Genomic DNA, 20,470 nt, shown 5'->3' on the forward strand with positions numbered 1-20,470 from the left:
CCACATTGCACAGGAAGAGCCAAGCTACCCATGAGACAAGGGAAACAGATTCTCCCTGTACACTGCATGACCCGCTGATTTTATTTCCATGTAGGCAAAGCGGTTTGCTAACAGACAGCTTCATTCTCCCCCCCCCCGCCCCCCCAAAGGGTAATCCTAAAGGAAGAAGACAAAAATGAAGTATGTGTTGTACTAAAAAGAAAAAAATCTGCCAGTTGTGAAAACGCATTTTGCAAGACTGGATTGGTGGAGGCAAACCTGAAGCCCGCTGGGGTGTTGGCCACGTGTCCGCTGCTCTCCTGGGCACCGGGGCCACCAGGAAGGGTAGGAGCATCCTGCAGATCTCGGGGACTGTGACCCCATCACCACCCCCGGAAGTGGGGAGCTGCCCCTTCCGGAGAGGACTTCCTCTGTGCGCCGCTCCAGCCGCTGCCCACACCGCCTCGAGGGATGACGGCCTCTGTGGAGAGGGGCGGGGAGTGGGCCCCCACATCAGGAACACGCCAGAGAACTTTCCAGGCCTGACTGACCTGTGCAGACTCACAGCCCCAGCAAGTGCCATCAGCCATCGCTGGCAGTGACTCCCCCAGAAGAGAGCCATGCAAGGCCGGTTTCGACCCCAGCGATGGGCGTCGGTGGCGCGGATACTCTCTACTAAACCACGGGACAGTCAAAAGCCCTCCTGGAGGCGCAGTGTTGGTTATTGCTAGGATGGCAGCTTTTCCCTCCAGCATTTTATTCTGCCGTCCATCACTGCCGCTAGGTGGCTCGTCCAAGTTCAAGTGCGCAGTGGACAGCGGGACGCGGACCCGAGGTACGAGGATCACTTCCACGTGGGCAGAAGTACTGCCTTTCCAAGCCTTTGCGGAACACAGCGTCATTGCTTCTCCCTTGCTTTTGAGACCGTATTCTCCATATTGGGTGGGCCAAGGTCTGTGAAAGAGAAACATGGTAGGTCCAGTGTTGTTCTTGGCCACTGGAGAGAAGAACTCGCAGCTAGCGAAGCATCTTCTAGGAGCATCTCCAGAGAATCTCCTCCGGGCCGCTGCCCGGATCCAGGGTGACAAGCTCTTCGGGACTCAGATGTGCTCTCACCATGCTCAACTCCTATTTTGGCAAAAGAGCTGTCCATTCAAACACTGGGGTCAAGGTTTACAATGCAAAGTCGGGAAAGATGACCAGTAAAATAGCACAGGTTGAGTAATGGCTGACCACCTCACTGTCAGCCGCTGGTGTCAGCCCAGAGAAGAGCCAGCGATTGAAATAAATAAAATCTAGAAGAGTAAAAAGCTATCGTTTCTAACATCTGGGCAGAGAGCAGGTGTGATACTTTTGGAGGAGGTACTATGTAGTTTTCTGGTGAGTTCAAGGAGACACACTTGCCATTACAATGTTAAGGACACCCAAACAGATGATGTGTGTTTTCCCCTAGGTTCAGTGAGTGTGAAACTGTGTGTGTGTGTGTGTGTGATATTTGCACTGTAGACTTGAAGGTAAATGTTCATTGCCATAACAGAAAAGAACATTTCCCGCCTCTCTTCACGACGGTAGGTGGGGCTGCCCATCAGGGGCCTGGCAGGGTTGTATTAAAGTACTATGTTTATTCGTGACAGAATGTAGCCAGCCTACTAAATAACACCAGCAGTTTGTAGCCCATTGTACATGGAACACGAGTGAAAGGGGAAACCTGGCTTCCAGTTGATTCTGACTCAGAACTCAAAGGGCTGGGATCTAAGATACTGAAGGTCACCTTTGGATCTGCATAGACACCATATTCAGAAAAGACGGAAGAACTACCCATGAGTCAGATGCACTGACTGGATAGAGAGCAGGGTGCCGGGGGCTCCGTGCCCTTCACTGTGAAGTAGACAATTAAAAGCATGCTGAGGTCCCTCTGAGAAACCCTAGGCCTATGCATGGCAAGGGACTTCTCCCCCACTGAGCTCCACCTGGCCCGTGAGACCTTCTGCTTAGCTATCTTTGATTCAGGTGCACCGAGAGGGCAGTGATTTTTCTTCCACCAACCATTTTGGTCCTTCACCGTGCTGTAGCTGGGACATGATTTGTGCTGTGTTTAAATCTTTTCATGCTAATACCCAGCTTGTGTCTTTGTTCTTTTATTATTTACACTTTAGATTTTGCAGCCGGCCGCAAAGCACGCCCGGTACCTGAAAAGTATCTTTCGGTTGCTCGTAGAGCTATTTATTATTTGCTAAGTAAGCATCACTCATTGTTAATAAAGAGATTAGAGGATTTGTGCGGGTGTGATCGTTAGAGGCATGAGGACGTTTTCTCTTAGAAAGTCCAAGCAGCAAATGGTCAGTGTCTGTCGTGGAAAAAGGAAGCGAGTTTCAGGTGAGCTAGAGGGAGACCATTCAGGACTCCCTTTCCCAGTGCTCTTCTCATTCCCTCCGCCTCTGTGTCCAGGATTCTTACTTCTCATCCGTTTAAGTTTTAATCTTTTCTTCAGTTAAAAAATGTCAAAGAATAGTAGAAGAGATACGTGTCCTCAAAGACAATTGCCTCAAATCAACTGGAGTCTTTAAAACCTAGAAACTTCTTCAGGTACATACCTTTTTGAGCGGAGGCTCCAGTGACGCAGTGGCCACGCAGGACCTCAGAGCGCGGTGGACGTGAACGCGAAGATGCAGACCCGCCGCGTGGGGGATGGAAGCACCAAGGGCCGAAGGAGGAGGCACCGTCGTTTACAACTTCTTTATCCACTGATGGATCCGCTGATCTATTCAAGATGCCAGGAGGGAAGTGAAGGACGTGTTTGCCAACCTAGCTCCAAATTTCTTGGTTTGGCGTAGCAGTGGACTTGCTGGCCCTTTGAGGGAGCCCTGTGTGAATCAGGAAAATGCAACAGAGCCGAGGCAGGAATACCCCAGTCCCACGCACGCGCCTGGCTCCTGGGTCCTCCCAGGGTAAGATGCAGAGCGAGTCTGCGGCTCCCACGGACCATGGCTGAGGTGGGCTCCTCTGGGTACTCATCGAGGCCTCCAGAGCTGTCGCCCGCTCCGTGCATCTAACGGTGAAGTGGAACTTGCAAAACGACGACTCCAAAGCACCATGTCCAGCCCACCGCCAGAGAACACTCGCAGGACAGCGGTGGCCAAGGCCAAATGCAGAGTCAGCCCGGGCTGCAGCCATCATTGAAGGAAGCTTGCGCTCTACTGGCCCAAGACACCAGACACGAGCCCCCGCTCAGGACAACTCCTGCTTATCTACAAGTCTAGAAGTTTCTGTGGAGTGAGCACGCATGCACGCACACACACACACACACACACACACACACCCACATTGCTGACTTATGCAACATGTGTCTATTATTCCTTTTTATTCACTAGACAGTGTGCAAAATATTGGCAATTACACCACGAGAGACAGAATGCCTTCTCTTAGGCAATCTGCAGTTCAGTCAGCAATCACAACCCTTTCCTGCATGCCAATTAGTCATCCCAGATGCTGGGCTGGGAGGAAGTAACAAGGCCGATCACCACTCTGTTTGCATTCCCTGAAAAATCTTTTTAAAAGTGCATTTGTCTATTAGTTGCCCTCCTTTCATCCATCTATGTCTCCTGTTTCAGTGGCTGAGTTTGCTTGCTTTTAAATCTTTCATTACACATATGCCAACTGGCTGGTTAGGGTGCTAAATTTAGTACAACTGTTCTGTTCTTCCAAACGTCTTAGGAGTTTGACTTAAGTGCCTGCTTCTGGCCTTAAAGGGCAAATAAAAAAAAAAAGTTTCCAATTGGTTTCCAGCCCACATTACAGTGTGGATGTGTATTTGAAAGATCACTTCTTGGCTATAATTGGTAGTTTTCTGGTCGCTAGCTCCGAGGAAGGAATTGCAGAGAGCTTTTTGTCTGCTAACAGTAGTTAGCACCGAGCTGAAAAACAGCAGGGAAAAAAATGAAGTCTGAGGATCTGGGCTGGGGGCCAAAGTGACCTGCAAGCTCCGTGTGCCCTCGCCTGCCTTTCATCCCAGCCGCTCGGGGTTCCTCCTGCACGAACCCAGCACCCCCCCTCCCTCCCCATCGCCCCCCCCCCACCACCACCACAAGTGGAGGAGAAGGGCAAGCTTCCTTCGCTGCCAACTCTTTCAATACTTCAGATCAAATAATGACTTTGCTAATCACACTTCAAGGAGTTTATTCCTCCCCGCCATTGGCCGGGTGCCCGGATGAAAACGCAGCGCCTTCCCAGAGCTCCCGGGGAGTGGTTCTCCACACGGACGTGTAACCGTCACGTGTGGGTTCGTAACAAGCATCCCTTGAGCGGAAGCAGCTCTCTGGTCACCGTCTCCGTGGAGGACGCTGCGTCTGCACGGTGCTCACCACCTTGCTGTTCCTTCCCCCCGGCCCACACCGTTCTGTTCTGCTGGCCAGGTTTCAAGGCACAATCCTTAACCCCTCTCCCTGCCCTCCCTGCCCAGGGCGGTGGCAGCCTGGGCCCTGTGAGCGATGGTGTGCAAGGGGCGGATCGGGTGGGGACGATGCACGCTTCCAGGCGCTTTCCCTCCGCTCGCCGCTGTCCTTGAACCTCTGCCACTTGAGCCACAGTGCCACTTCCGGCTTTTTCTATGTGTGCGGTGCTGTGGAATCGAACCCAGGGCTTCATGGATGCGAGGCGAGCGCTCTACCACCCGGCCCCATTCCCAGCCCCCCATCTTTCTTGAAGAGCGAGCTGCAGTGGCTTTGCCTCGCGTAGATGTCAGTGCAGCGGGGCTCCCCCCTTGCTGCCTGGCACAGGGAGAGGCGGCGGAGCCAGGCTGCACACCTCTGCATTCCCAACCCCGGAGGACGCCGAGGGCCCAGCGGGGCCTCACCACGGGGACTTCTGCTAACGCCCCAGCTCAGATGCCCGGAGCCCAGGCCCCCGAGCTCCCCCCGCCTGGGGAAGCTGGCAAGCGAGCGGGGAAGAGCCCGGAAGAAGACAGCAGCCCGCGAGCCAGCCACCGCCCACCGCCCACCGTGTGTCTGCGGCAGGAAACGAAGCCCCGGCCGCTTCGCCATTCGCCTGCGGGAGGAAAGGAGATGGTGAGCGTTCACAGGGGGAGGGGAAGAGGAAGGCAGCCAGGGAAAGCGAACGAGCCTTAGCCTTCCTGTTCTCAGGAACTACAGCCGGAGCCAGCAGACATCTGGACAGCCGAGGCAGCGCCGAACGTTACGGTATGTTTTTGGCAATAGGTCGCCAAAAGAAAAAAAAAAACCGTATTTCTGTATTGACTTGCTAGGCACTGATATTTTACTGGGGAAAAGAAACAAGAAAATCAGGGGGCATTGTCTTTAGAAAGCTCCACTTAAAGACACCATAGGTTTCCCGAGCAAGAGGGAGTGAGCTTTCGAAGCTGTTCATCGCGTCCAGAGTGACGAGGAGGGGGTGGACGCGGGGCTTGGCGAGTCACGTCTAGCACCTGGGCTCCTCGGGAGGCTGAGGTCAAGCGGATGGCGGATCAAGGCCAACCCAGTCAACGAGACCTGGTCTAAATCAACAGAACGTCGGACGAGGACGTTCACACCTGTCATCCGCGGGGACTGCACGCAGGAGGCTTGACGTCGTGGCTCATCCTGCCGTGGAAGGGAGAAGCAACTTGAGAGGCCGCAGGAGCAAGAGGGCTCAGGAGCCACTCAGCAAAGCCCTGCCCTGGACTGTCTCATGGGGCTGTGCTTCAAACAGCTGACCTCAGTGAAGACCCGCTCTTCACCGCAAGCAATCGCGTGCTTGCTGGCCATTTTTCTACCTGTACTTCTTTTCGTGGCCATGCAAACATTAAGATGAACAATACACCACTGCCCGCAAGGCGTCTTCCCACATCTTTAAATGAAAGGCAACCACTTCTCCTTCAGGGTGAGGAAAGAACAGCATGGTGGCCCTCCACCCCTCCGCCCTTACCCGTGAAGCAGATGCAGCTTCTTTATTTCACACCGATGTAGCTTGTGACTCGTAAGAGCTGGGTTTCCCTGGATTGTACAATAAACCAAGATGCCAGGTGGCTCTGACAATACAAAAATATACAAAGAGTGCATCCTTGAGGGATTTTTCTGTCAATGTGAGCATTCTGCCTTGGCAGGACGGCAGGGCTGGAGGAATTGACGCATGGCCTCCAGAATGATGGGGCTACCCAAGGTTACGGAGATAAGGGGGCTAGAGCTGGAAGCAGGAACCGCAAGTCAAGATGACCGGTGTCCTTAGACCATGCGAAGCCCGGGCCACAGGCTCGTGTGGAGGAGGACCGAGGGAGGCCCGGGCTGCCCCGAGGGCACTCGCTGCCCGCCTGGACGGGGCCTCGCTCGCTCTCGGCAAGCCCAGTGCTTCCACCTTGGCTCTCTGGCCTCCAGACGTGGGAGACGAACGGCAGCGTAGCGCTCCAGCTGCGAACAAGCAAGCCAAGCAACCATGAGGCCCCGAGTTCAAACCCTGACACTGGCTAAAAACACAACAAAACAAAAGATCAGCCAGGCGTTTAATGTTAACGTTTCGCAATGTGTACGTGTATTAAAGCATCAAATAAGTATGTACCGCCCCGTCCGTCCGTCCAACTTGTATGTGTGTACGCCTCAGTGGAAACTAAGTTTAAGTAGCTCTAGTGTGGCTCAGAGCAGAGTGCCTGCCGTCAAGTAGAAAGCCTTGAGTTTTATATATATATATCCCAATTGAAATCACTAGACTTAAATTAAATACAACTAAATTGAACCCCTGTTTGGTTTTGGTTTGGTTTATCTCGAGACAGAGTCTCAAGATGTAGCTCAGGCTGGTCTTGAACTTGCAGCCCTCCTGTTTTCTTTCAGGGTGCTCTACTCCTCCCAGCCAATACTTGTGTTTACAAAAAAAGTTTGTAGGCACCCAACACAATGCCACTGCAATGCACAAAATGGGGTGATCTGCATCCATGCCAGATATTAAGGCAGGAACTTGAGAGATACAGGATGAAGAGGAGCAAAGACTTCCTTGCAAGGAGAAGGTCGGGGAGATGCCCTCATCGAACTCACAGGGAGGCAGGGGAGGGTTTCTGACAGGGGACACCAGCTCCACCTCAGTGCCAGCTTGTCCTGCTTGTGCCAAGTGCAGAGCTGGTCTGGAGGACTAAAGCGGGGGGGGGGGGGCGGGGGGAGCAGGCGGCATGGCTGCCCGGTCCTTCTTGATGCCTCCATTTCTTGGGTCTGTGGTTAACTCATGCTAGGAAAATGCTCTTTGATTGCTCTTAGCAGGCAGGAAACTGACAGATAGCTGTCATTGTGCTCCAGAAGCAACATGATGAGGTCCCTCTGCTGAGATAAGAACAAGGGATCCGTTCTGCATTGTGAGGAAGATCTAGTTAACCCAGCAAGACCCCAACCCACAGAGCTGCCCTGCGGAGGCTACAGTGGGAAGGAAGGGGTAGGAGGTGTTAGGAGAGTTCTGGTGACTGCAGTCAGTTACCAGTAAGATGGTTCCCTCTCTCTCTCTCTCTCTCTCTCTCTCTCTCTTCTCTCTCTCTCTCACACACACACAAACACACACACAGTGACACATGCAACCTAGAAACAAAATCATGAAACATTTATCCCTACATACGTGATACAATTTATAATTATATAGTTTGCACGGCTTTTTACTTAATTTCTGTTTTATGCAAAAGCATTTTGAGCTGGTAGCTCGCATTAGTAAAACTATCTAGCCAGGCGCTGGTGGCTCTGGCCTGTAATTCCAGCTGCTTAGGAGGCTGAGATCGGAGGATTGCAGTTTGAAGCTTGGGGAAAATAATTCCATGAGATTATTATCTGTAATTAACCACCACCACCCAAAAAAAAAAAAAAAAGCCAGAAGTAGAGAGCTGTGATGCAAGGGGTAGAGCAACAGCCTTGGGCGAAAAACCTCAAGGATAGCACCAACGCCCTGAGTTCAAGTCCCAGGACTGACACACAGAACGCAACCACCTTGCCTGTGAGTCACGCCTCCGATTCCCTGCGCACACACACAGTGGACACGCACAGCTACCATCCCACGGCGGGGGGGGGGGGGGGAAGCCCGAAGGGGTAGGTGGGTTCAGGCACGGACAGCAGTGTTCATGAGACACTTGGCAGAGCTTTCTCCGGCCGTGGTTGTGGTGGCACTTAGCTGCAGTACTTTTACTGAGTGAATGTTCCAGCGCCCCTCAGTGAGGATGAACGTGCTTGCTTCCTCTCGCTCCCTGCTTCGGGGAAGCCACTGGAATATGGCAAGTGCAATGCATAAAAGCAAACGAGCAGCCCCGTGGGGGTTGTGTTAATAATAATAATCTTGATCAAGCTCCAGCCGACGCTTCCTCGCAGTTGATTATTGTTACAAGAAGCCCATGAGAAGAATCTTGGCAGCACCGTGGGGCGGCCGCCATACCAGCCCGGCCCTCGGTGCGGGGGGTGGAGGGGTCCTAGGGACCCCCCCCCCGGCCATAGCTGGCTACAACTCGGGTGGCTGTAGCCACAGAAACGAGCCCTGTGGTTTGTCACGGAGTCGGCAGAGCACTGGCAACTGTGCCACAACCCCCTACCTGACAGAAGGGCTGAAGAGAGGGTCCTTAGAATGGGGGGTGCAGGTGCGTCCTGTATGGAATCTATCTAGGGTGCCTTTGGCTCCCTCGGAAGTCAGGGGACTGGGTCTGGGCAATTGGCCTCGACGGTGGACGGCGTCCTTGGACGTGCAGATGTGTTTTGAGTTGGTGAGTTCCAGACAAGTCTCACTCTTCTTCCATGAACGGTTCTTGGTTTCTCTTGGTTGCGTCCCCTGTGGATGTGTTTGGGCCTCTATTTAACATCTTGGTTACATTTGAGTGCTGTTCACTGGTTTGTTTTTTTAATTTACTTTGTGTTCACATATGATTTGCTTCCTACTTTGCTAAGATTAATTTCATGCACCTGGTGTGGTTTGGGTGTGTAAACTGTGTTAGATGTCGCCAGGGGATTCAGGGCTTTGGGACTGGATTCCCCTGCAGCCCACTAGCGCTCCAACAAAGACTCCAATGTCCACCTTTTCCGGGGTGGCTTCTCTACTCTCGTGTCTGGACCTACCCTACCACACCGGATTCCTTGGCTCCAGGACAGAGGGTTGTCCTACCTTTATCCACTGACGCACGCCCAGGTTTGTGACTGCTATTTAGGGGATCTGTGAAAAGGCAAGCAAAACCAAGACAGCTCCCCCATTTTCTGGTCCTCATTCAGCACATAGAGGGTTGGTCCCTCCCCTTGTGGATGTAATGTGGCAGCCTTCTTGTGGGATTCCACCCTGGTTCACGTCGCCTTGTCTGGGCAGAAGGGAGTTCACTCCGGCGCTTCCTCTGCCATATCGGAACACTGGAGGGCAAGGAGAGAGACAGGGTCAGGACAACTTGACCAAGGATCAGTGCAAGGGAGCCACAGATTCGTGGTCCTCTGGGAAAGTCGACGCAAGGCTCAGGGCCAGCGGGAGCGCCCCGCCCTCCTCTCTAGAGACGCGGAAGGACGCGTAACCACAGACACCTTGTAAATATAACCTGTTAAAATCCATCCCATTCAATACACCAAGACACCACAAAACCGACTATGTCAGAATCATGATCGAAGGAATCCAACTGTCTTAACATACAGTTATCAAAATATTGATGTTTGGTGCTAGAATAAGATCCAGGCTTCCTCTTTACTCATCAAGCCACATGATCCGCTTGTGATTTGTTAGCTGGCAGTGTGGGGGCGAGGGTTGTTCTTTTTTGGTGTCGGAGCTGGACTCCAAGACCTTGTCAATGCCCAAGGCATGCTTCCGAGCCTCGCCCGGCAGCCTGTGGTAATGTCTGGTCCACACTTCAATATGTTGCCCAAATATCCATATTTTCTGTTGGGGACCAAGAGACATTTTCTGTTATGCATTCTTGAGAGAAAGAGTGGTTTGCCTCTCACAGACTAGGCCGGCCCTGGCAGGGGCTGGTGTTTTATGCAGAAGAAGCAATTCCTTGTTAATGTCCTTCCTGCGATCAAACACGCTACTTCGTCATGTGAAAAATCACCCCCAGGAGTGTGACTATCTGGCCACATTACGAATGTCCCAAACGTGAAGAGATGACCCCAGGCTTCCTGGGGACATCAAGGAAGGACATCAAGGTTAATTTGCAGTCCTTATGGCTGGGGTTGTAGTTTTTCAGCTTTGACTCCTTCCGTCCATTAGCAGTGAGTGAAGACCCGAGCAGCCCCAGGGTGACGTGGTCAGTGCTGGGCCCACGCTGGCCACTGACACCTCCACTATCTGCTTGCTGTCCCCCGCCTTTCATGGACCAGCCACTAGCCAATGGCTTCCTCTCTGCCCCTGGGTCTTTGAGGCAGACTGGATCCGTGGGTACAGGTCTCCAAAGTTCTTTGGTGCCACCATGGGGACAGTGGGATTCTCCTCGTTTTCCCCAGGGGCTGGCTTGGCCCCCAAGGGGATTCCCTGTCAGTCAGGAATCCTGTGCCTGTCACCATGGGCGGACTTCAGGGAAGGAGTTGACACGCATCAGGTGCCCACCGGGGCAAATCCCAGTGCCCCGTGCATCCGCTGCCCCTGCAGGAGACTGCTGTGTCTCTAGCCACGGTCGGCGGCAGCAGGGAGCACGGGCTCCGGCTTCTCCAGGACAGGGACAGCGGGAACCAGACGGCCCAGAGGGAGGAGAGTCGGGAGAGGAGAACGGCCATGGTCGTTGCATCGCCTTTGGACACTTTCTCCTGGTGTGTGCCAGACACCTTGTCTGGAGTCCCACACTCCAAGGACATGAAGGACACACCCCGTGGGAAGGTCCGGGGGCCGCGTGGGGGCCTCGTGGGTGGCATCAGGTGTGGACATCTCTCAGGTGATTCTGCCACATCCCCCCCCCAAACCCCCCACGCCACCCCCAGTCTGAATCCCAGTCCCTGCGTGGTGCTTGTGTTCCTCGCTTCTACATAGTTGGCAGTGTCACCAGAGAGCTGAGGCGGCGCCTGTGCCGCCCGGCAGGCCCCCCAGATCTGTGGGGCGTTGATTGAAGGGTGCCCGCGGTGCCCGCCACCGCCCACTGCCTTCCCCGGGCTGCCAACTGCGTCTCCCACACATTACCAGCCATCGCTGCCCTCCCCCCGCCCCCCCGCTTGCCAAACCTGGCCATGCAATACCCCAGCGCCCCCTGGGCAAGGGGGGGGGTGTTCCTGCAAACCCCGGAGGTGGACCAGCGCTTGAGACCCCATTGGAATGGCTTTTCGGGGTCACGGAAGCCCAGCCCCCGGCGGTGCTATTGAAGAAGGCGGCGGGGTTTGTCCACTTAGATAATTTAGGGGCAAGTTGAAAGAAGTCCTCGTGGGCTGGCCATCTCTCTGACTTCTAAAAGAACAACTTTCAAAGGCTTCTGAATGGGAAGGGCTTAAGGCGGCCCCCCCTGCCGAGGGGGAGATGGCAGCCAAAGCAAAGGGCAGGTCAGGGGGGCTGCTGGAGATAATGGAATCTCTCAGACCTGGGAGGGAAGCTGTCAGGCCCCGACTCGCCGGGAGGGAGAGAGCCGCGGCTCCTCGCAGCCCTCTGATGCCCAGGGCTACGGCAGCCACTCGTCCATTTCGCACAATGGGGCTGTCAAGAAAAACAGTGTCGCCACGGAGGACCCTTGGAAGGCTCTTCTTCTTGGCCTTCAAAGTATCAATTTTCAGGTGCTAAGTGGTAATTATAGTTAGCAAGCGATAGCAGCAGTGAGTGAAATTAGAGATTGTCAAGGACAACAGAGCGGTCAGCGTTAGTGCTCGTTGTCGGGGTTGGGACCGGGACAGCGCGTGTTTTATGTTGAACCCGAATTCTCCTTTGACAGAAGGGTCCTCAGAGGAAAAGCTCATTATTGGGGCGGGGGGGGGGGGAATTCTCGTTCATCTATTTGCTTAGCATTTATTAGCAGAATTCCACCCCCCCTCCCCCAAGGGGATAGAGATGCTATTTTGATTGGAAAATGAAGTCATCCAACTTGCAATCACTTGTGATCAATGCGCCCTTCTCAGCGGGGTGATTTCTCTCGTGGTTCCTGTGAAGCTTAGAACTGTTAGACAGACCATTGGCATGACTATATTTTTACTCGCTGCCCCCTTTCTTTGTAGGGGGGGGCAGTTATTAACCCTCTCTTCGGGAGTTGGTTTTATACTTTGATTTTCACCATTTAACCATTTTAATCGATCTGTACATTTCTTCTGAATAGGTGAGCCAGGAACCAGTTGGAAGCAGGCAAAGTGGACTGATACATAAGACAACTATCTAGTAAAAAAAAAAAAAAAAAAAGGGAGGTGAGCTGCAGAGTGGGCATGGTAGGCTGGGCCTGAGGGGTTCCTGCTGGAGGCTCGACGTGCAAAGGCAGGTCACAGGGGCCGGGGGACAAGATCGGATGCGGGCAGGGAGGTTGATTTATCAAAGAGACAGGGGAGTGATGAAAGCCAGAGGCTAGCAAGGAGCCGGGGCCGTGCTCCAAGAGGTAGTCGACCATGCATCAGCCTGGAGTGGCAAGGACATGTCCAAACAGAGATAAGACCAGGCGAACAGTAGCAGAGAAGACGGAAGGAATGGAGCGAGGACTCGGGTGCCCCGTGGTGACATTTCACCACGGAGGAGAAACGAAATGTTTTCATGGGAGGTATTCAGCAACCATAGTTGATTTTCTGGGTACCAGGGGCAAGTGTGTGTGTGTGTGTGTGTGTGTGTGTGTGTGTGTGTGTGTGTGTGTGTGTGTGTGTGTAGTGTCTTAATGGATCTCTCAGCCTCAGGGTATCCTTATCATGACCTGTGGAGGAGCGGGGCCTGCTAGGGTTGTGGAAGGGCTCAGTGAGGGGCTGGAGGGGTTGCAGGTGATTTCTAGGTATGGACCGGGCAGGCATGCATGTCATCTCTCCTGGAAACATTGGCTAACATCAGCCGGCTTCCCTTCCCGGGGAAGGGAGCTCCGAGTTGTCAGAAACACAAGCATTCCAACGTACGGCATTCACCCTCCAATTTAGGAAAGCATGTAGATCCAAAAGGTAGGGCAGAAAACGCGTCTGTGCGCTGTAGTCAGACCTACGGGTCACAGCTTGCACGGATTTTAGGTACTTTTCTGCAGGCTTCCATTCACCTTGCCCAAGTGTGCTAAAGTCTGGAAAGACAATACCGTGCTTTGTATTTTTTCAGTTTTTCGTTTCATACACCACTATAACTACAATATTAAGTAAATCTTATGGCAAACTATTTAGATGCACAGAGGGGCTCACCTTATAGTCACTCTCATGTTCTTTGTAATTTATTTCTATCCCCGGTAGACCACCAGAACATTTTGAACAAATGTCCTAAGCCGTTTTACCATGTTTCGAATTTCTCATGTTCTCACAAGGATATTGTATTAAATAACTCCAACCTGCGCACCCTGGTCCTTCTTATTGGTGCTTTTCGTGTTTCCATTGTGCATTTCGCCAACTATTAGCCTAAAAGAAGCAAATGAACAAATAAACAAAAACCCTTCCACTGTTACCATTGACTATTTCTATTGTTTTAGAAAGGAAGGGCATTTCACAGTAAAAATTAAAACTAAGAATAACGTGGCGTTCGAGAATGAAGCACGCGTGGGAGGATTAGGGTGACAGATGGGGGGGGGCGTGCAGGTGGGTGAACTCCGCAGCCCAGGTCCTTGCTTATGGATTCAGCTTCCGGACGGAACCTTCAGAGATGTGAATGTAAGAGTGAGGATCTACAGCTTTCAAACGTTCCCAGGATTTGCAATTCTTTTGCAAACGATCGTAAATGAAATGCTACATAATAAGACCCCGTCCTCAAGGCCCAGGAGGTCCGCCCAGGTGTAGGGGACCCTCGGAGTTGGGCCCCAGGCTGCGCGGTGAACTCCTGGAGTCGCTTCTCTCTTGTGGGTACTCCAATGCGCACCTCCTTGGTTCCTGTGCGGCTTGCTGGGTGTGTCTGGCCCTGCGGCAGGAGGAGCTGGGGAAATCCGTCCCTCCTCCCCCATCTGGATTCTGCCTCCCCGTCTTCGTTTTTGAATGGGAAAGGAAAGGGACACAAATGCACTGTGACATTCGGATCATTAAACATCCTTGGAGACCAGAACTCCCAGGTTGTCGACAAAGAATTTTAAGTTGTTCAAGCCTGTACATTATTTATTTTTCTTCTTATTTGGAATGTTGGTTCTTCTGCTTTTATTTCTTACATATGGTGATTGTAGAAATCACAGAAGCAATTCACTGCGCATCTGATGAATCTAAGCATTGGGACTGTATAGTGTTTCTATATCAAGGAGTTAAACACTGATACAATGTATCATTTCTGTAACTTGAGCAAACAACAGCATTCCCCTGTAAACATTTCCTCCTAAGTGAACATAGATGTTTCTCATTTCCTTCCCTCAATTCCACTACAGCTGCTGTCATTGCTGCTTCTCTTCATTCTCTTCATTAGGATAAGCAAGATCAGGCTCTAAGGACCAATTTGCACATGATTTAAGTGCAGTCCAACAACAAAGTTTTGCATTTTATTATTTTTTTCTTTTTTTTCCTGTAATTTTATTTATTTATTTTTGCGTTGAATCTGCTCCTGGTTGCCTTCACTCTGAAACCTGCACCAAATTGTCCTCTTCCTGGAAAATCACTCACTGGCATGGCTTGCCATACATTGTCTCTTCAATTTCTACTTCCCTTTTGGTTAATTCTTCCTCAGTATATGAGATCTAAAAGTTTTCTTCAGTGATGGTTACTGCAAGAAAGTCAATGTGATCAGCTACCGCTGCTGCGTGCTCTGGGAGGCTGCCCTAGTGCTGACTCCTCATTCATAGAATCGCTAGTCTAAATTGTCAGATGACCATAAGGTTTTTGTCCAAAAACATAACCAACTCTCTTTCTGGTAGGTATTTCCAAAAATATTGATGCACTTCGTTAGGAGTTACAGATTGGCTCAGTATAGTTAGGGAGGAAACGGATCATTATGACTTTCCAGATGTGCGATTCTCGGCAGAGATCCTACAGAAACTCAGGCTGAAGCGCAACAGGACCTGCGCTCAAAGGTGCGGACTGGTGGCCACAATGGCTGGATGAGAAATGTCATGAATCCGTATCCCAGACTAGAATGTCGCGCAGCAACCGAAATGCAGGAACTAGATATTCACTCATAAAGTGAAATTGAAAAGAGTATTGTAAGGTCCACCCCTGGGAGGGCTCTGGGCAGATGCCTTCCATTGAAAACTCCACCCAGTGCCTGCATTACCTAGGTAACTGGCACACCTGGAGGCAGTTACCCCTTCTCTGAGGTAACAACCTAATCCACTTGGACACACCTCGCCACCCTTGCCCTAGATTAGTTGCCAAGATGACAGGGGGTAGGGCTGAACCCCCCCCCCACCATGGCCTACCTAGGGCAGGCGTGGGGGAGGTGTGGTCAGGTGGATTAGGATGTGGCCTCAGAAAAGGGGGAGGTAACTGCCTCCAGGTATGCCAGTTAGGTAACGCAGGTAAGAGACTTAAATGGGGTGGGGTGGATCTGCATGGAGCCTTCCCGGGGGTGGACCTTACAAATACAAAGTAATTGAGATGGGTGAATATCAACCAAAACCTAACAAAAGCACACTACTGGATCTCAAAAACAACACGATGCAGAATTTCGTGTGTGTGTGTGTGTGTGTGTGTGTGTGTGTGTGTGTGTGTAATCTGTCAGAGAATTCAGCAGATTCTCAGGATGGTTGTCTACGAGTAGAAGGAAATAAAACTAGGGAAAAACGGAAGAGGGGTTCACTTTTTCTCAAAAGATATTCTATTATTTTTCTTTTAAAAATAAGCATTAAAACATGAACAACAGAAAATTAACAATAAAACATTGAGAATAAAAAATAAAGCAGGAAAAAAATTTGCATTTGTGATTCTCAATAATAGTTAACCTTACAAGTGATTTTTTTGGGGGGGTGCTTTTTGGATTTTCCTATTTAAAAAAAAATCAGTATACAAAGCAAGACATTATATTTGCAGGTGTTCACGTGGTTCTGTGATAGTTGTTCTCCTCTTGTGTTGCTTCTTCCTCCTAAAGTTTGTCAAAGTGGACCTAGCTACTCAGTGGGGTGACATTCATGAACTTGTTCATATCCGTTATGCAGAATAGATCACCGGCCTCCTTTTCCCTGGCTTGAAACTTTAGCTCCAACCCACGGTCAGGACCGGTAAACATCCAGGGTTACCTCATCTCCCCATTCGGTATATCTTTCTCAAATTGCATGGTGGTCACCACCCCCCCCCCCCCATGAGACAGAAGCGTCCTACGTCTAGGGTTGTCAGGTATATTGCCCATGGCCAAATGAACAAATGATTGCATTCCCTTTTTCCACCTACCACACTTACACAAATGGGTAAGCGACACCACATCCTCAACTTTTGTTCCAGGAACATCCTGGGACTCAGGCCGAGAGAACACCCTTGCCTCCCCCAACCCAGCTGGAGAGCTGAAGCTCCCTCCCGGTGCTCTCCCCGGTAGCCTGATGGGTGAGGTAGGATAGGAACGAGGCCTTCTGTGTCCCTCATGTCTTGAAATCAACATCGCCCAGCGTGCTGAGGTTTGGCAGTCTGGCGGATCCATCTCTGGAGTTGTGCTTGCCATCTTTCGGCTGCTCTCATTCCTGCGAGGAGTGAATCGCCCGATGACCCGTTTTTCTTAGCGGGGAATCAACCCCTGCGTGTCAGCGCTCAACCTTTTTGGCTTTGACATTACTACGGCCACCCTCCGCTTGTCGCTTAGGGCTCATCGCAAGAAATCTAGAGCAGGGGAAAAAGAAGGTTTTCTGGATATTTCCTCTTCTTGCTGGCTCACTGGTGGGGAAAGGAATACGAAATGAGACCTGGGGGCCCCCTCCAAATCATCCCCCCTCCCCGCGCTCTCGTTCCCTCTCCTGTCTACAGGCAAATGCGTCTGCCTTCGCCAAGCCTTCCCTCGGCACAGCAGAGTCTTGACAACCCTGAACTCCCTGGGGAGACTGTGAAGGTCTCCAGGGACACCACATGGCTCTTCCGAGCTGTGCCATGGACTCCCAGGATGCCAAGCGGCACGTGTAAGCTGAGGGCTTCAGATGTCGGTGTCTAGCTTGCCAACGCATCTCCCGCCTCGCTGCTCCATAGACAACCTCTCCGGCTCCGGAGGGCCAGACCGTATCCCAGCAGCTTAGTACACACCCCCCACCCAGCAACAAAAAGTCAAGTGAAATTTAAATCCCCCCACCCAGCAACAAAAAGTCAAGTGAAATTTAAAACAATTAGCTTGACTTTATTTCCCCTTCTTTCTTCCTGGTCAGTCTCAAAATTCAACGTTTTTTTTTCCCCCCTCCTCCTGAACTCCTACATTTGAGAAGACATGAGTTTTACTTCCTAAAATAGGGCTCTACCCTGTGCACTTTGAGCTGTCTTCCCCTCTTGTCTTAACCACTTATGAAACAGACTCACTCCACCCCCCAACCACGCTCCTCTGGTAACCATGGTGATTTAATTAAAATCACCGCTGTCCACAGCACATTTTCTTCCTAAGATTCCCCCCTGGCTAGAGGCTAAACTGCATGCTCTTGGCATGTCTTGAGAAGGACTATTGGATTTTACTTTTTTTTTTTTTTTAAGACAATCATCTTGTTTAGAAAGCCTCCACCTACCTGCTGGCTGAGAACCGGGTACGGGTGCCCCTTTTTCCACTCTTAAGCTTCCTTCCCATGATCACGTTTTCTTTGTCCTCCTACCAACCAAGTGATTGCTGAAACATTCTCAGTTGTCTCCGTTGCTAAATCTGAAGATCAATGCTGTATCTCCCTGGTAGTAAATTCCCAGCACCTCCTAGGAAGGGATCGAGTCTATTCTACTTGAAACAGCTCCTACCCTAGACCCAGCCAGCCCTACTTCTTGGATTTTGTCCACATCAGCTGTATTGTTGCTCTTTTTGATTGTTGAGAATGGAATCCAAGGACTTGTACTTGCTAGGCTAGCTAGCACTGTATCATTTTCCTTATCTATCTATCGATCCATCAGTCTATCTTTAAATAGTTGTACAAAGGGGTTTCAATTCAATGTATCAATTTATGAGTACAATGTATCATGATCACGGTAATTCCTCTCCAACCCAACCATACAGCATTATACAGCTGAGTCATCCACCCATCCCCTTCTTCAATTTTCATAGTTATTTTCTGGCTTGTGAATCTCGGCTGGAACAGTAAGTGTGGAGGAGGACCATAGTTCCATCATGGTTCTTCTTCCTTGTTTATTCTGTCTCTCGCTGCAGGGTCCCATTTCCTCCTCTGGCTTAAAAGGAGAGATGGTGTACAGACGTTCACCCAACACCTCCCTGTGAGCTGGCTCCTTGTGTCACTTCCGTCTCTCTCATGTCTTTTTTGGACATTTTGGTTGGTTTATGCATCTGTGTGGCTAGGCCACTGGTGCCTAGTTAAGGAAATGCTTCTGTAGGCATTGCTACTGCATGTTCTGTTGATTTGGTTAACACCTGCAACCAGTTGACTTCAAACTGACTTGTAATACTGTTGGTGGCCTCATTCAATCAACTGAAAACCTTAAGAGCAAAAATTAAGATTTTTAGGACAGGAATGAACTCTTCCGGAGTTTCCAACTTTCTGGGCTATAGATTCATGTCCGTGAAATAAATCATCTGCCTTTCTATCTGTCTAGCTATTCATCTGTTTGTCCCCCCCCCCATTCATCTGTCCATCTATCTGTCTAGCCATCCATCATCTATTCAGCCATTCATCTGTCAATCCATCTGTCCATCAGACCATCCATCCATCCATCCATCCGTCCATCTGTCCATCCATCCAACTCTCCATTCATCTGTGTCACTTGGTCATTTCCCCTTTCTACATGTGTGGTTTTATGTAGAGTCCTGATTGATCCATCTTGCTGCCTCACAACCAGGTCAGACTCACGCCCAGCCTATTCCTCTTCCAGTACAGTACTAGTTGTCTAGCCAAAGCAGGGAATAGTTCTTCATCCCTCTGATCCTGCCCTCTGCCCAGTGTCTAGATCTGACAGGGCTCATCAGCAGGTTCACTGGTCCAGGATATTTAGCTACAGCACCCCTTTGCTCTCAGAATTGACACTTCTTGGGGGATGAATATTACTTAGGTCCATCACCAAGCTCTGCAGCTCTCCCTCCATAAATCAAACCCGAAACCCACATTCTGGTCTTCCTCTTTGCTGCTGCTTGAGTCCTGAGAGGAGGTACATCCTCCTTGCAGGACACTAGGGGAGACCCTTCTGTGTCTCTTCTTCTAGCCATGTGTCCTGCCAATCCATTCCCGTTTGGCACCCCACAGAGGGACCACTCACATCCTCTCTGCCTTGGGCTTTGCCATCTGGACCTCTAGTAGCCATTCGAGACTTGTAGACTTGTATATTACTACATGGCTGAAATCTGGGAGGACCATGGTTCTTTCACATATTAACTGGCCTGGGATCTCACTGGACACTGAAAACAGATAAAAGCAATATGAAGCAAAACTTCAGGAACTACTGGTATTTGTGGTTAGGTCTGTCAGAGACACAGTCTTATCAACTTGGAAAGAGCTCCTAGCTATTTACTTCTCCCCCAACTCCAAGTCCACATGCCCTACTATGTGTGGCCCCCGTGGAGGCATTGCGTGTGAGGCTGTCGTGAGAGGAACTGGGGCTCAGCTTTGCTTGGGTGCCAGTGGCTAACACTAGCTTCAAAAGCTGAGCTCCACTACCAGAGCGAGAACGGTAGTCTCTCTGGCAGAATGCATAGGTCTGCCGTATCCCCGCCATACCCGCCCAACTTCCTGCTGTAATGCGGGTCATTGGACTCCAAGGTTCCCATTGCTGTGGTAAACCATTAACTTTCCAAAGTTTTAAACGAACGGATATCACATTATTCTGCCTGGAATGAATAGCTTAAGTGCTCAGCTTGTAAACTTACAGGAGAAATACAATTTGTGGACGTTAGTGAAGTCCGCATGTGTAGGTTGACTTCTCTTTCCGAGCGAGGACCTCTGTAGTACGCAGCTGCTCTGATCCTGGAGGCACTCGCTTGTTTGCATGCGTTGTGGTGTTACCACTCTAACCTCACTGGTTTAGAGACCGGTTGGGATCTTGGGCTCTTCCAGTAAGGACAAGGCTTTGTTCTGCGTTGAACTGTGTCCTGGACAAAAGTAGGCTCCGGTCATGACTCCGATAGCCGTGAACGTGCCCTTGCTTGGAAGCAAGGTGGCTATGGATGGTCGTCGTGAGGGGATGGAGATGACCCCTGACAGGGCCAGATGAAGACACTCAGGGAGACCCGGGGGCACGGGCCCAGCCGCAGGAGCGGCTCGGTGCCTGCCGGCCATGGCCCCCTTGCTGGGCTCCTCTGCGCTCAACTCGCTTTTAGAAACGTAAGTGAGGGTGGAGAAGAACGAAGACAAGCTGAAGAACGGTGTACACGTGGAGCGAGAAGCCAGTGATGAGCTTCCGTGGTTGAGAATGGCCTCCGCTTTACCACCAGC

This window comes from Perognathus longimembris, chromosome 3 (assembly GCF_023159225.1).
Source record: "Perognathus longimembris pacificus isolate PPM17 chromosome 3, ASM2315922v1, whole genome shotgun sequence".
Classification (NCBI taxonomy): domain Eukaryota; kingdom Metazoa; phylum Chordata; class Mammalia; order Rodentia; family Heteromyidae; genus Perognathus; species Perognathus longimembris.